This window comes from Tachyglossus aculeatus, chromosome 11 (genome assembly GCF_015852505.1).
Source record: "Tachyglossus aculeatus isolate mTacAcu1 chromosome 11, mTacAcu1.pri, whole genome shotgun sequence".
Lineage (NCBI taxonomy): Eukaryota > Metazoa > Chordata > Mammalia > Monotremata > Tachyglossidae > Tachyglossus > Tachyglossus aculeatus.
The window spans coordinates 20,156,154-20,169,783 of record NC_052076.1 but is presented as its reverse complement, the minus strand read 5'-3'; positions in this window follow the sequence as shown (position 1 = coordinate 20,169,783).

Genomic DNA, 13,630 nt, shown 5'->3' with positions numbered 1-13,630 from the left:
TCAGTGGAAACATCCCAGGCTTGGGAGTCAGAGGTCATGGGTTCCAATCCCGGCTCCACCACTTGTCAGCTGTGTGACTTTGGGCGAGTCACCTAACTTCTCTGTTAATTCACTTAACTTCTCTGTTAACTTCTGTGTTCCCTCATCTTTAAAATGGGGATGAAGGCTGTGGGACATCCTGATCAACTTGTCCCCAGCGCTTAGAACAGTGCTTTTCACACAGTAAGCGCTCAAAAATGCCATTATTATTATTATTATTTATGCCCCTTGTCCCTTGATCCTCCTGTCCATATCAATCGCTGTCAATCTCTTTCTTTCAATCAATCAATGGTATTTACTTGAGTGCTTACTGTGTGCAGAGTGCTGTACTAAGCTCCTAGGAGAATATAATACAATAGAGTTGAAAGTCATGATCCCTGCCTTCAAGGAGCTTTCATCCCACTCACCTGCCACTAATTTCAGCTATGCATCTTCATCTTATAAAGTGGAATGAGAGAAGAGAGTTAAGGCTAAAACCCAAAATGAAGGTCTAAGGAATGCCTTTCTCTGGGCTAGCCATTCTATTAGGGCAGAAATTCCCTAATAATCCTAATGATCTAATCATATTTGTGGAGTGAGAGAATGAAGATTTTATCAATCAATAAATCATATTTATTGAACGCTTACTGAATGTGGAGCACTGTACTAAGCACTTGGGTGAGTACAACACAATAATATAACAGATACATTCCCTGCCCACAACAAGCTTACAGTCTAGAAGGAGAGACAGACATTAATATAAATAAATAAATTGGGTATATTTATATAAGTGTGGGGGTGGGGGGGCGGGCAATAAAGGAATCAAGTCAGGGCAACACAGAAGGGAGTGGGATAAAAGGAAAATGAGGACTTTGTCAGGGAATGGCTCTTGGAGATGTGCCCTCAAGCCAAAGATGGCTTTGAAGGTGGTGAGAGTAATTGTTGAATTTAAGCGGTTTTGTTGGGTTTCTTCACTCAACCAGCCCGGACGTTCATGCGTTATGACGGCTGCTTTCTTGATCTCACCAGAGAAGCCTGCTTTAACTCAGCACAGTGACACACGTTTCAAACAATCGTGCATTTTATCTCTTTCGAGGCTACCAGCAGAGGGTGCATAGCCCCCAAAATAACAAAGCCGGGCCTCCAACCTGTCCACCGTGGTTGTGGTTCAGTCAACCAGTATTAATAAGTGTATAGAGGAGAAGTATGGCAACAGACTTCGAATTTTCCCCGCAGGAATCCAGACCTACTGCTGTGCCAGGCCTCATTCTTTGTGAACATAACAATATAAGGCCAGCAGCAGTGCCACAAATAACAACAATATAACAACCACAGCAGCAATACTACTACTACTAATAATAATGGCATTTGTTAAGCACTTACTATATGCCAAGCACTGAACTAAACGCTGGGGTAGACACACTGGACCTAGTCCTTGCCCATCATGGGACTCATAGGAGAGAACAGGTATTTAATTCCCATTCTACAAATGAGGGAACTAAGGTAAAGAAAAGTTAAATGATTTGCCCAAGATCACACAGCTGGTAGAGCTCAGGATTAGATTCTAATCATCATCATCATCATCATCAATCGTATTTATTGAGCGCTTACTATGTGCAGAGCACTGTACTAAGCACTTGGGAAGTACAAATTGGCAACATACAGAGACAGTCCCTACCCAACAGTGGGCTCACAGTCTAAAAGGGGGAGACAGAGAACAAAACCAAACATACTAACAAAATAAAATAGAATAGATATGTACAAGTAAAATAAATGGAGTAATAAATATGTACAAACATATATACATATAAACAGGTGCTGTGGGGAAGGGAAGGAGGTAAGATGGGGGGATGGAGAGGGGGACGAGTGGGAGAGGAAGGAAGGGGCTCAGTCTGGGAAGACCTCCTGGAGGAGGTGAGCTCTCAGTAGGGCCCTGAAGGGAGGAAGAGAGCTAGCTTGGCGGATGGGCAGAGGGAGGGCATTCCAGGCCCGGGGGATGACGTGGGCCAGGGGTCGATAGCGGGACAGGCGAGAACGAGGTATGGTGAGGAGATTAGTGGCGGAGGAGTGGAGGGTGTCGGCTGGGCTGTAGAAGGAGAGAAGGGAGGTGAGGTAGGAGGGGGCAAGGTGATGGAGAGCCTTGAAGCCCAGGGTGAGGAGTTTCTGCCTGATGCGCAGATTGATTGGTAGCCACTGGGGATTTTTGAGGAGGGGAGTAATATGCCCAGAGCGTTTCTGGACAAAGATAATCCAGGCAGCAGCATGAAGTATGGATTGAAGTGGAGAGAGACACGAGGATGGGAGATCAGAGAGAAGGCTGATGCAGTAGTCCAGACGGGATAGGATGAGAGCTTGAATGAGCAGGGTAGCGGTATGGAGCAATGTTGTGATCTTGGCAATGTTGTGGAGCTGAGACTGGCAGGTTTTGGTGACAGCCAAAGAGACATCCAGTGCTCTTTCCACTGTGACATGCTACTCCCCATTAGAGGGCTAGACCATCATCCCTATTTTTTCTACACTTACAATACTAAGCACTGGGGAGAGTACAATTGAGTTAGCAGACACTGGTCCAGCTGCTGGGGTTCCCAGGGAATTGGAGTCCTGGGCCTCTGAGTGGTTCAAGGCCAGGAGCTGAGGAGAAAGGCGGGAAAGGGAACGTATGTGGGAGGGCCAGGCCAGGGGGCAAGGCCTCGGGGACTGGGGCAATAATCGCCGCTGCCAAGGCTGCCATCTGCCATCTCCAGGGTGATGGGTCACACAGCAAGATGGCAAAGGAGAAAGACAACATAGAAGCTATGGTAGCAGAGATCCAGAAGAAGATCAAAGATGCTTTTGAAGTTTTCATCCATGAAACTGTGGATGTCAGGGCAGTTGATACAACTATCCAGTCATTGGGCTGTTGCTGTGAAGGAGGGCCACATGATCTAATTACAGAGGTAGAAGAAGACAAGCTAACCGTGTATATCCATTTGGAAAAAATTCTTCCTCTGATGACCAAAGTTTTGATGGAAAAAAGGTAATGAGCATAGGGCTTTGTGAGCCTGTGTGTAACTGCATGCTCTCAGATCTAGTTAATTGTAGGTGACCAAATCCTGTGGGCATTTGGTCCGGGCCAGCAGGAGTGAAGCTTTAACTCACCTTAGCTTGTTCAGGGAGAAGATTTAGTTCAAAATGAATTATTATCTGATTATTAAACATCCAATGAAAATACCAATAAATGACATAACCCCATATCAGTCATCTTGAACCAGAAAATTATTGCCTGCAAAGCTGTTCCTTCACACATTGAAATCCCTACTGGGTCTTTGTAAAGAAATTGCAATTTACAGTATGTCAGCACCTTTTATCAAATTTCTGTGGTTTCTTCTTCATGAGTTAAAATAAGGGCCATCACCCCCAAATTCTAGCATCATATAAGATCATTCATTCATTCATTCAATCGTATTTATTGAGCATTTACTGTGTGTAGAGCACTGTACTAAGCACTTGGGAAGTACAAGTTGGCAACATGTAGAGACGGTCCCTACTCAACAGTGGGCTCACAGTCTAGAAGGGGGAGACAGACGACAAGACAAAACATATTAACAAAATAAAATAAATAGAATAAATATGTACAAATAAAATAAATAAATAAATATGTACAAACATATATACAGGTGGTGTTGGGAGGGGAAGGAGGTAAGGCAGAGGGGATGGGGAGGGGGAGGAGGGGAAGAGGAAGGAGGGGGCTCAGTCTGGGAAGGCCTCCTGCAGGGGGTGAGCTCTCAGTAGGGCTTTGAAGGTTCTTCTAGACTGTAAGCTCCTTGTGGGCAGGGAACATATCTACCAACTCTATTATATTGTACTCTCCCAAATATTTAGTATAGTACTCGGCACACAATAAGTGCTCAATAAATACTATGGATTGATTGATTGATCCAAAGAAAAACAACTTAGCCTAGCAGCAAGAGCAGGGGCTTGGAAGTCAGAGGACGTGGGTTCTAATCCTGTCTCCACCATTTGTCTGCTGTGTGACCTTGGGCAAGTCACTTTAACTTCTCTGTGCCTTAGTTACCTCACCTGTAAAATGGGGATTAAGACTGTGAACCCCATGTCGGACAGGGTCTGTGTTCAACCTGATTACCTTGTATCTACCCCAGGGCTTAGAACAGTACTTAGCACATAGTAAGGGCTTAACAAATACCATAATTGTTATTATTAGTCTTAGTGGATCAGTAGTCCATCATGAACCTCTTAGGCCATGAATTTATCCAGATTCCTTCTTGAACCCGCTGATTATCATCTGCATAATTTCCTGTGGGAATGAATACCCTGCTCGTCACTCATTGAGTGAAGAAGTGTTTCCTTCTGCTTGGTAATATTTTTATATTTTTGTCCCCATTTGAGTGTAAGCTCCTTTTAGGCAGGGAACTATCACTTCATTCTGTATTTCCCAAGCACCTAGTACAATGCACAGTACCAAGTAGATGCTCAACAATAAATCAATCAATGAATGGTATTTATTGATGACTTACTGTGTGCAAAGCACTACACTAAACACTTGAGAGTACAGTGCAATAGAGTTGATATACAATCTCAAACCTCAAGGATCTTACAGTCTAGTTGGGGAGATAGATATTAAATTAAATTACATGTAGAAGCAGTGGAATATCCGTGTTGTGGGGGTTGGGATAGGGTGAGTATCATGGAGCTTAGTGGCTACAGAACCAAATGCAGAGGTGATTCAGAATGGAGGGAGGATAGGGTTGGGAGATGAGAGATTAGTCAGGGATGGCTTCTCTGAGGAGACATAATTTTAATAGGGCTGAAGAGGGGGAGAGTTGCCGTCTGTTAGATATGAAAGGGAAAGGAGTTCCAGGCAGAAGGAAGGTCAAGAGCAAAGGGTCACCAGCAAGAGAGATGAGGTACAATAACTTGATTAACTTGTTTAACTCAATTTGCTTATTTCCATGCCAGCACTTAGTACAGTGCCTTGCACATAGTGAGCACTTAACAAATACCATCATTATAATTATTACAATAAGTAGGTTGATGTTAGTGGAGTGAAGTGTGAGGGTTGAATTTTAGTAGGAGATTATTGAGGTAAGATTGGAGGGGGAGAGCTGATTCAGTGCCTTAAAGCTGTTTGATGTGGTGATTTATGGGCAAGCATTGAAGGCCTTTGAGGAGTGGGAAGATATGAATAAACCATTTATTTTAGAAAAATGGTCCAGGCAAACAGAGTGGGCTGGAGAAGGGAGAGGCTGGGAGGTCAGCAAGGAGGCTAATGCTGTAGTCAGGGTGGGATATAACAAATGCTAAAACTGCCATAGAGGCAGTCGGGATGGAGAGGAAGGGGTAGATTCTAGAGATTTTGTGAGAATTACTTCTATCATTTCAAATTTAATGGACGACCCCAATGTATCTTCTCTTAAGTGATATGAGACACTGAATCCAGTAATCTAAAGTCTCTGTTTTCTGAAAGGGTGTAAATGGCATTGTTGAGTCTATCCCAATATTTGAATTTGTCCAACTCCAATCTGCCTTCATGAAAACACATTCCTGATAAGTGGTCCAATTTACAACTCTGCATTTGAATGGCTGGTAAATGGACTGAAACTTCATTTTCTTCTCTGTTTTTCTAGTCAACTCAAAAAGAAGGTTAACTAGAAGCAGTTGGTCTCTGGATCACATCTGCCTCTGGAACCTTGATCTGCATCCCTGAGACCCAACAAGCTAGGTAAGAACTGAGATGGAATCCAGCTTTTCCAGGCATGCTTTTCACCCGTTTACTCAAAGGTTAAAGCAGAACTTTGTGTTGCAGATGCATGTCAACACCTCCAGGGCATTGTTCTTTGACTAGTTACTGGCATCTCCTTGGAGCACTTAAAGGCTTGGGGCCACAGGCATGGAACGTAGCACCTCCAATTTAAACCCAAAGAGTGCCGGTAGTGACCAAACCCCAGGGTCAGAAAGGCTGCTGCATTCATCACATGATAGTCCACCAAGCTATAGATACACTAATTTCAAAATAAAAATTTTAGGGGAAAAATATATTCCTAAATTTTTCCTTTTCGAGTCTTGATACATCTTTACACACAACTCCAGGAGTGGTGCTACTAGCATCTGAACATTGCCTAAATCACCTTGTTTTGCAGGCTAAGTGGACTCCCAGCAGTATGGAAAGCCTCAGAAATCATGGATCTCAGAGTCCTGGCAGCACTGAACTCTGCTTATAAGAGGGCTGTTAAAATCTGTTTAGATAAATGGCTGTAAAAGGTGTGTCATACAAATAAATACAGTGTTTAATGCACTGTAATGGTACAGAGGCCAGAGGCTTGTATGTGGAGGATGGCCAGCAGGTGGATTTGACTGGGCCAAAGATGGCAAAGATTGCACTTTGATTCAGGAGACATCTAGGGATCACAGTTAGCTTTTGAGAAAGGGAGCGTGGTGCTCAGCTCTCCATTTTCCATAGAGAATAATGCCCTGGAATGACAATCCTCTGCTCCTCCTTTCAGGAAATTCTCAGACCCTCCTTTAAAGGTCAGTTTGACCCAGGAGTCAGAGATTAATTGGCTGATTTAGTGTAAGGCTTACTAATGAACTGGGTAGTGAATTATTCACAGTGGCTCTTTCCAAGGATTCCTCCACAGATTCTCCAAAGAGAAAGGAAGGCATTTTAGGAGCTTCATTCACTTTCCTGGGCCTCTGTTGATGATAGGGTTTCCCATAGGAAAATGACACACCAGGCGCAGTGCAGTGAAGAATCTGATTTTGGTGCTAGAGATTTGCACGGCACCATTGTTAGACTAGCCCCACAGGCATTCCCGTTTCTGGCTGTTTCACCTCTGCCTCACCACAGTGAGGTATGGTGGGACTTTGAGAGGTGCCCCCAGGCTAGTAGGGGACCATTTGTAGGCCAAATTATTGTAATTGTTTTCTCAGTGATATCTCTTTAGCCAGAAAGAGGACTTTGCTTTCTCTCAGGAAGGAATTTAAGAGTAATCTCATTTTCTTGTCTGCCCTCATAATGGTCCATCCTAGATAGTTGGGGAAGGGTTCATTATTGCCATTTTATTGATAAGAAAATTAAGGCACAGAGAGGGAAAGTGACCTGCTAAGGGTTATACAGTATATCAGTGGCAATACTCAAGATAGGTCCCAGTTTTATTACACTAACAGGTCACCACTTTTTTAGCCTTTTACCAGGGTTGAATAACAGTAAGAGTTTGTTTACTGAAATACTTTTTGACTGTTTTCCCAGGCCTCCTCTATCTCTGTTTAGCAGAAGCTCTTAAATCAGTTATCATGAACTGAGATATTCTGTCATTGGGAGAGGAGAGATGGAGATGGGACAGAAGTGTTGAACCATGTGAAACTTGATGGCTTTAGGTTGAGGGAAAGAATCAGGGAGATGGATCCTGAGGTGATCAACTGTGATTGCTGAGAAGGCTAGCTGTGCCCTGAGACACTGAATTGTCAAGGCCTAGAGTTCAAGTGGCAGAAGGACTGATTTTACAGACTTGTCACCAAGTCTTGACAGTCCTTCTTCCACAACATTTCCAAGAACAATCCCGTCTTCTCCATCCAAAAAGTTCAGGCACTTGTCATTTCCTGCCTGACTATTGCTTCAGCCTCTCCCACTCCAGTTCATACTTCACTCCTCTGCTCAGATCATTTGTAGACTGTGAGCTCGCTGTTGGGTAGGGATTGTCTCAATTGCTGAATTGTACTTTCCAAGCGCTTACTACAATGCTCTGCACACAGTAAGTGCTCAATAAATACGATTGAATGCACGAATGAATGAATTTTCTAGAACATTGTTCTGCATCCTTCTCCCCACTCCTCAAAAGCTCCAGTGGTTGCCCATCCACCTCCGCATCAAACAAAAACTCTTCAACATTGGCTCTTCCATCATCTTGCCCCCTCCTACCTCACGTCACGACTCTTTTTCCACAACCCAGCCCTCACACCTTGCTCCTCCAGTGCTAACCTTCTCACTGTGCCTCGGTCTTGCCTGTCTCACCGCTGACTCCAGCCCTCATCCTGCCACTGGCCTGGAATGCCCTCCCTCCTCAAATCTGACAGACAATTACTCTCTCCTACTTCAAAGCCTTATTGAGGGCATATTTCCTCCAAAAGGCATTCCCAGACTAGGACCCCCATTTCCTCTTCTCTACCTCCTGCATCACTCTGACTTGCTCCCTTTATTCTTTCCCACTCACAGTTCCACAGAACTTATGTACATATCTGTAATTTATTTCTTTGTGCTGATGTCTGTCTCCCCCTTCTAGACTGTAAGCTCACTGTGGGCAAGGAATGTGTCAGTTTATTGTTATATTGTACTTTCCCATGTGCTTAGTACAGTGCTCTGCACACATTAAGAGCTCAATAAATATGACTGAATTGAATTGTAAAACTGTAAAATTCCCCATTTTACAGTTGAGAAAACTGTGGCACAGAGAAGTTAAGTGACTTGCCCAAGGGCTCACAACAAGCAATTGACAGAGCTGGGATTAGAACCCAGGTCCTCTGACTCCCAGGCCCATGCTCTTTCCATTGGGCCACTCTGCTTCTCCCTCTTCCACCACAACAAATTAGGTTGCACAATTTATTCCTCTCACACTAATCTACTCACTGTGCTTCATTCTTGTCTGTCCTACAACTGACCTCTTGTTCATGCCCCTCCTGCTGCCTGGAGCTCTCTCCGCTTCATGCCTGACAGACCAAAGCTCTTACCATCCTCAAGGTTGATCAGCCTCCTTGCAGACCTCCCTGCCTCCTGCTTTTCCCCCGCCAGTCCATACTTCACTCTGCTGCTGAGATAATTTCGTAAAATATCATTTTGCACACATCTCCCCACACTTCAATAACCTCCAGTGGCTACCTATTCTCCTCCACAGCAACCAGAAACTTCTGACCCTTGGCTTTAAGACTCTCAGTCAGTGCCCTTGCCTCTAGTAGTAGTGACAGAAATAGCTTTATTAAACACTTACTGAGTTTGAAGCACTCTACAACACTTGGTAGCGAGACAAAATCCCTGACCCATCAGGAATTCACAAGCTAAACTACTCTCTGTACTTCATTCTCATCTTTCTCACCAAGGATCTTTGGCTCATGTTCTCCCTCCTGTTTAGGATTATCTTCCCTTTCATATCCAGCAGAGACCACTGCTCTACCCATACTCAGAGCCCTTCTGAAATCACATCTCCTCCAGAAGGCCTTCCCAAATTAATCTTTCACATCCCCACCCTATTTTCCTGTACTGACCTTCCCACACTTCAACTTCTCCTAAGTTATTATTTCGTGCTCCCGAGTCATTTCTGATTCATAGCAACTCCATGGATATACTTTTTCCAGAACGTCCTGTCCTCTGGCATAACCTTTCTAATGGTTCTTCTGTTATTGTTGTTATGGTCTCTATCCATCTAGCTGCTGGTCTGCCTCTTCCATGTTTTCCCTGGACTTTTCCTAACATTAGTGTCTTCTACAGAGAATTAGGCCTCCTGATTATGTGTCCAAAATATGCTAATCTAAGTTGAGTCAACTGGCCTTCCAAAAACCACTTTGGTTTAATTTGCTCTAAAATCCATTTGTTTGTCTTTAGGGCAGTCCCTGGTATTCGCAAAAGCCTTCTCCAATACCACATTTCAGAAGAATCGATGTTCTTTCCATCCTGTTTATTTACTCTCCAGCTTTCGGATCCATACATTCTCACTGGAAACACCATAGAGTTGATAATTTGTGTTTTTGTGGCAAATTGTGTGGCAAATCTCCTCAGTACTTGGGTACTAATCCCCACCCCCTTTAGGCTTTAGACTCTGTTACTTCCTCCTACCTGAAGTTTACTTTAGTATCTGCTCCCCTTTTAGTAAACATCCTAAGAGCAGGGATCATGCCTATTAACTGTTGTACTCTTCTAAGCACTTATACAGTGCTCTGCACAAAACAAGCATTTCATACATATTATTGTTTGGTTGATCAAGGCAGGGGAGGTACTGGGAAATCAGGAAGGTAAGAGGAATTAAGAAAAAAGTGAAACCCACATTGCCCTCACTATCGTCTGGTTGCTTCTCAAAACCCGCATAAAAGGTCAAAACCCATTGAAAGCCCATGCCCCCCAGCCCTTGAACTGAGCATGCTCAGAGTCAAGGCAGTAGACTCTTGGGGAGGGGGTTGGGCCTAGGAATAGACCACCAGAGTGCCCTAACCATCAAGGCCTGAGGACGATATTGTCCAGAGAAGAGAACGCCAAAAGAGGATTTAATAGCAGTCTTTAGAAACAGGAAGAGGATATTGGTCTATTAATGATGAGGGATATAGATTAAAACATCCTGGTTCTAAGGGTTGTTAGATTTTGAAATGTATCACCAAGGGAGCTTGTAGAGTCTCCTTCCTTGGGACCTAAGAAAAGACAACCTGCCTGAAGGCAGGGGGATGGACTAGATGACCTCTGAAGTCTGTTCTGGATATATAATTGCAGGAAATTTGTATCTGCTTCTAGGGAATTTTCTTGAAAGCAAGGAGGGATTCAAGCCAGGACCCCTTATCATTGTTATTATCATTATTATTATATTTGTTATGCACTTACTGTGTGTCAAGCACTGTCTAGCCACTAGGATAGATACAAGTTAATCATGTGGGACTCAGTCCCATGTGGGACTCACAGTCCAAGACAGTCACCCATTTGAGTCTGATTATGCTTCTCCCCCTAAAATCAAATATCCAGGAGAAGGTAAAGGGGACAGAGATGGAGGCTGAGGGCACTGATATAGGGCAGGAGGAAGCATTCCAAATCTTCTGATTTATAGTTAAGTTTTATTGTTTGTTTAGTCAGCATTTTCTTAATGGAATGTTTTCAGAATTCTCTGACATAGTTTAGATTGATGTTGATGCAAATTTATCCCAGATGATTAAAGATCAGGACTGCACTCCAGGTATTCAGTAGCTTTTCAAAGTGATGTTCCAAGTGTATGGGGCCTGGGAGAGGCTGGGACTCTGACAGCTGAGCCAAGGGTGTGGTGCTGGGCACTGTGGGTGCAAGGAGGGCTCACTGATCACCCCACTGGAGTTGCTGAGGTACTAGATAAGACATAGTGAGTGCAGAGAGATAACTGGGCTTCCAGATTTAGGATGGTTGAATACCCATAGTGTGGAAGATATGTCCCCAGATGGTTTAGGAGAGCAGGACAATCTGGATTTACAGACTTTCTGAACATTCATCCCCTTCCTTTCTTTTCTCCCTGCTCCCCTGCCCTCCACCTCCTGGCCAGGACTGTTCATGATAGTAAGTGTGACAGTTGGAACTTCAGCTGCTCTGTCCAGGCCCTAATCATCCTTTGCGGGGTATTAACCAGCGGGGAAATGATCCAGAATTTCAGCTGGGTGAAAACTGAAACATAATCCCTGGAGGCATACAGAGTAGGAAGGAGCCCCGGGCTCTAATTAAGGCAGGCAAAGGTGAATCCTGGGATGGTTCCTGATAGTCTTTAGGAACCAAGGGCCAGGAAACCTTGAGAACCCCAAGTAAGTGCTCCTTAGAAAGGATCACCTGGAATCATTTAGTTGTCATATTGGCAGGGACTTGGAGCTGTTACCTGGTCTATTCCCTTGCCTTCTGGAAGGCTTATGTTTCAACCAGCCCTGACCCAGAGCTGTTTGCCCTTTTCTTTCAACCATCCCATGGAGATGACTTCCAGCTTCCAGTTGCTCCAAGCCATATTATATTGACCCAGCCCAGTCTGAGAATCATCAGAGGTGAAAGGCTGCTATGTTGACAGTGTGTTCAGTCTCTCTCTTCCCTGTATTGATGACCAGTGTTTTGAAGCAGCACATTGCCCTGGGTACATTCAATGGCACCTCCACCCTTATGAGAGCAGGGTGGCCAGAGAGTGTGTTGGGCAAGACTGGGACCTGTTTGTTTACAAGATACTGGTACAAGGCTGGATCATAATTGGTTTCTACCAGCTTCTACATCAACAATGTCCCCAGAACCTGAGTGGAATGAGATGAGGAATGGGCAGGGTATAGCTAGTTTTGCTTCCAAAAATAGAGGTTTGACCTTGACATTCTCCTTCTGTTTTCATTGATGAGCTCTGGACAGACATTAGGATCAGCTCAGGAACAACTAAAACCCTCCCCACCTAATCTTTTCACTTTCATGTATCTGAATAGGTTATGAATCAGTCTGTATTTTTGATCATATAGTCTTCCAATCATTTCATTATCTCTTAAGTGAAGCTGTTAGTCAAACATCTTTTGTTTCTCTCCTTCTCTTCTCTTCCTTCCCTCCATCCACTCCCAAACCCCCCAACTTTTGCCCTCAGCTTCCTTCCCAAGGACTGGAGCTCCTAAGTGCCATTTGAGCACTTTTCTGAAATGACTTTTTGGGGTACTATTGAACAACATGTAAATTCCAGGTTTTTAAAGAGATGAGTGCCTCTCACTAGCAGTTGGGTGCAGAAAACGATAGTAGAGCAGAAGCCCTTCCACCCACAACCTGCTCAAACAAAAAATAAACATTCCCCTGTCCCTTTCATATAGCCTCTCCCCTCTAGTTCCTCCATTCCCATTTTTCCGAGACTGATGTTATCAGGAGAAGGCAAAAGGGACTAAATCCCAGTTCCCTTCTCTGCCTGACTCCACAGTGAACTAAGGACAGTGCTGGGTGCTGAGGGCAGAGGGAAAATTTCCTTCCCAATATCCCCTATCACACTTGGTTTAAACTCAATCCGTGATCTGGAAAGAATTGACACTTGACCTATCAAGCACTGTCCCCAGAGACGTGGAGGTCTCTGGGCACTGATCCTTGCCCCATCAGGGTTTGTTGTTCAAGATGCCCTCTCTGAGCAGACTCACTGAGGACAGAGCCTCTGCCTTCTCTCCTCTTCCAGTTAAAGTCAGCTCAGAGCTTTCTAAGGATCCAACTTTGATGCAGAAAGCATCCACTCTGTCACTGTCCAACAAGGAAAAGTGCATCCTGAAATTTAGCTAGGAAACTCAGGAGGAATCACGTGTTTATCCTCTACGTTCTAGCCATTCTGGCCCAAGTCTCACAGCTCTCTATCTCACTGTTTGCCTTTCCAAGAGATAGAGGCTCTTTAGGGGGGCTTGGATCAATTCAAGACTGAGTGGTCCCTAATGAGTTAATAGAAGGAAAGAGAGGGATATTCCTCTAAGGGTTCTGGTCCCCTATGGGAGATATAATGCAAAGGTGGAGGGATCATTGGTCTGATTCAGTAATGACTTTGTTAATGTCATATGTTCTTAGAAATCTGGTCATCTCCATTCCCTGAAAACCTCTGTTAGCCCAGCTTTAGGCCTGGCTTTCAAATGGGGATGCAAGACCCCACTCGGATCTTAACAGGGGAATTGGATCACAAACTCTTTCCTTGATTCGAGGGATGGCCCCAAAATAATTTTAGTATGTTCATTGAAGGAGGGAGGAGATCAGTGACAAGTATATAAGCCTGCATTAGGTATGGCTTCAGAACTGAACGACGGATACGCTGCCAAAATCCTGAAAGTCTAACTGCAAACTTGCTGTGGGCAGAGAACATTCTACCAATTCTGTTATATTGTATTCTCCCAAGCACTCAGTACAGTGTGCTGCACACAGTAAGTGCTTAGT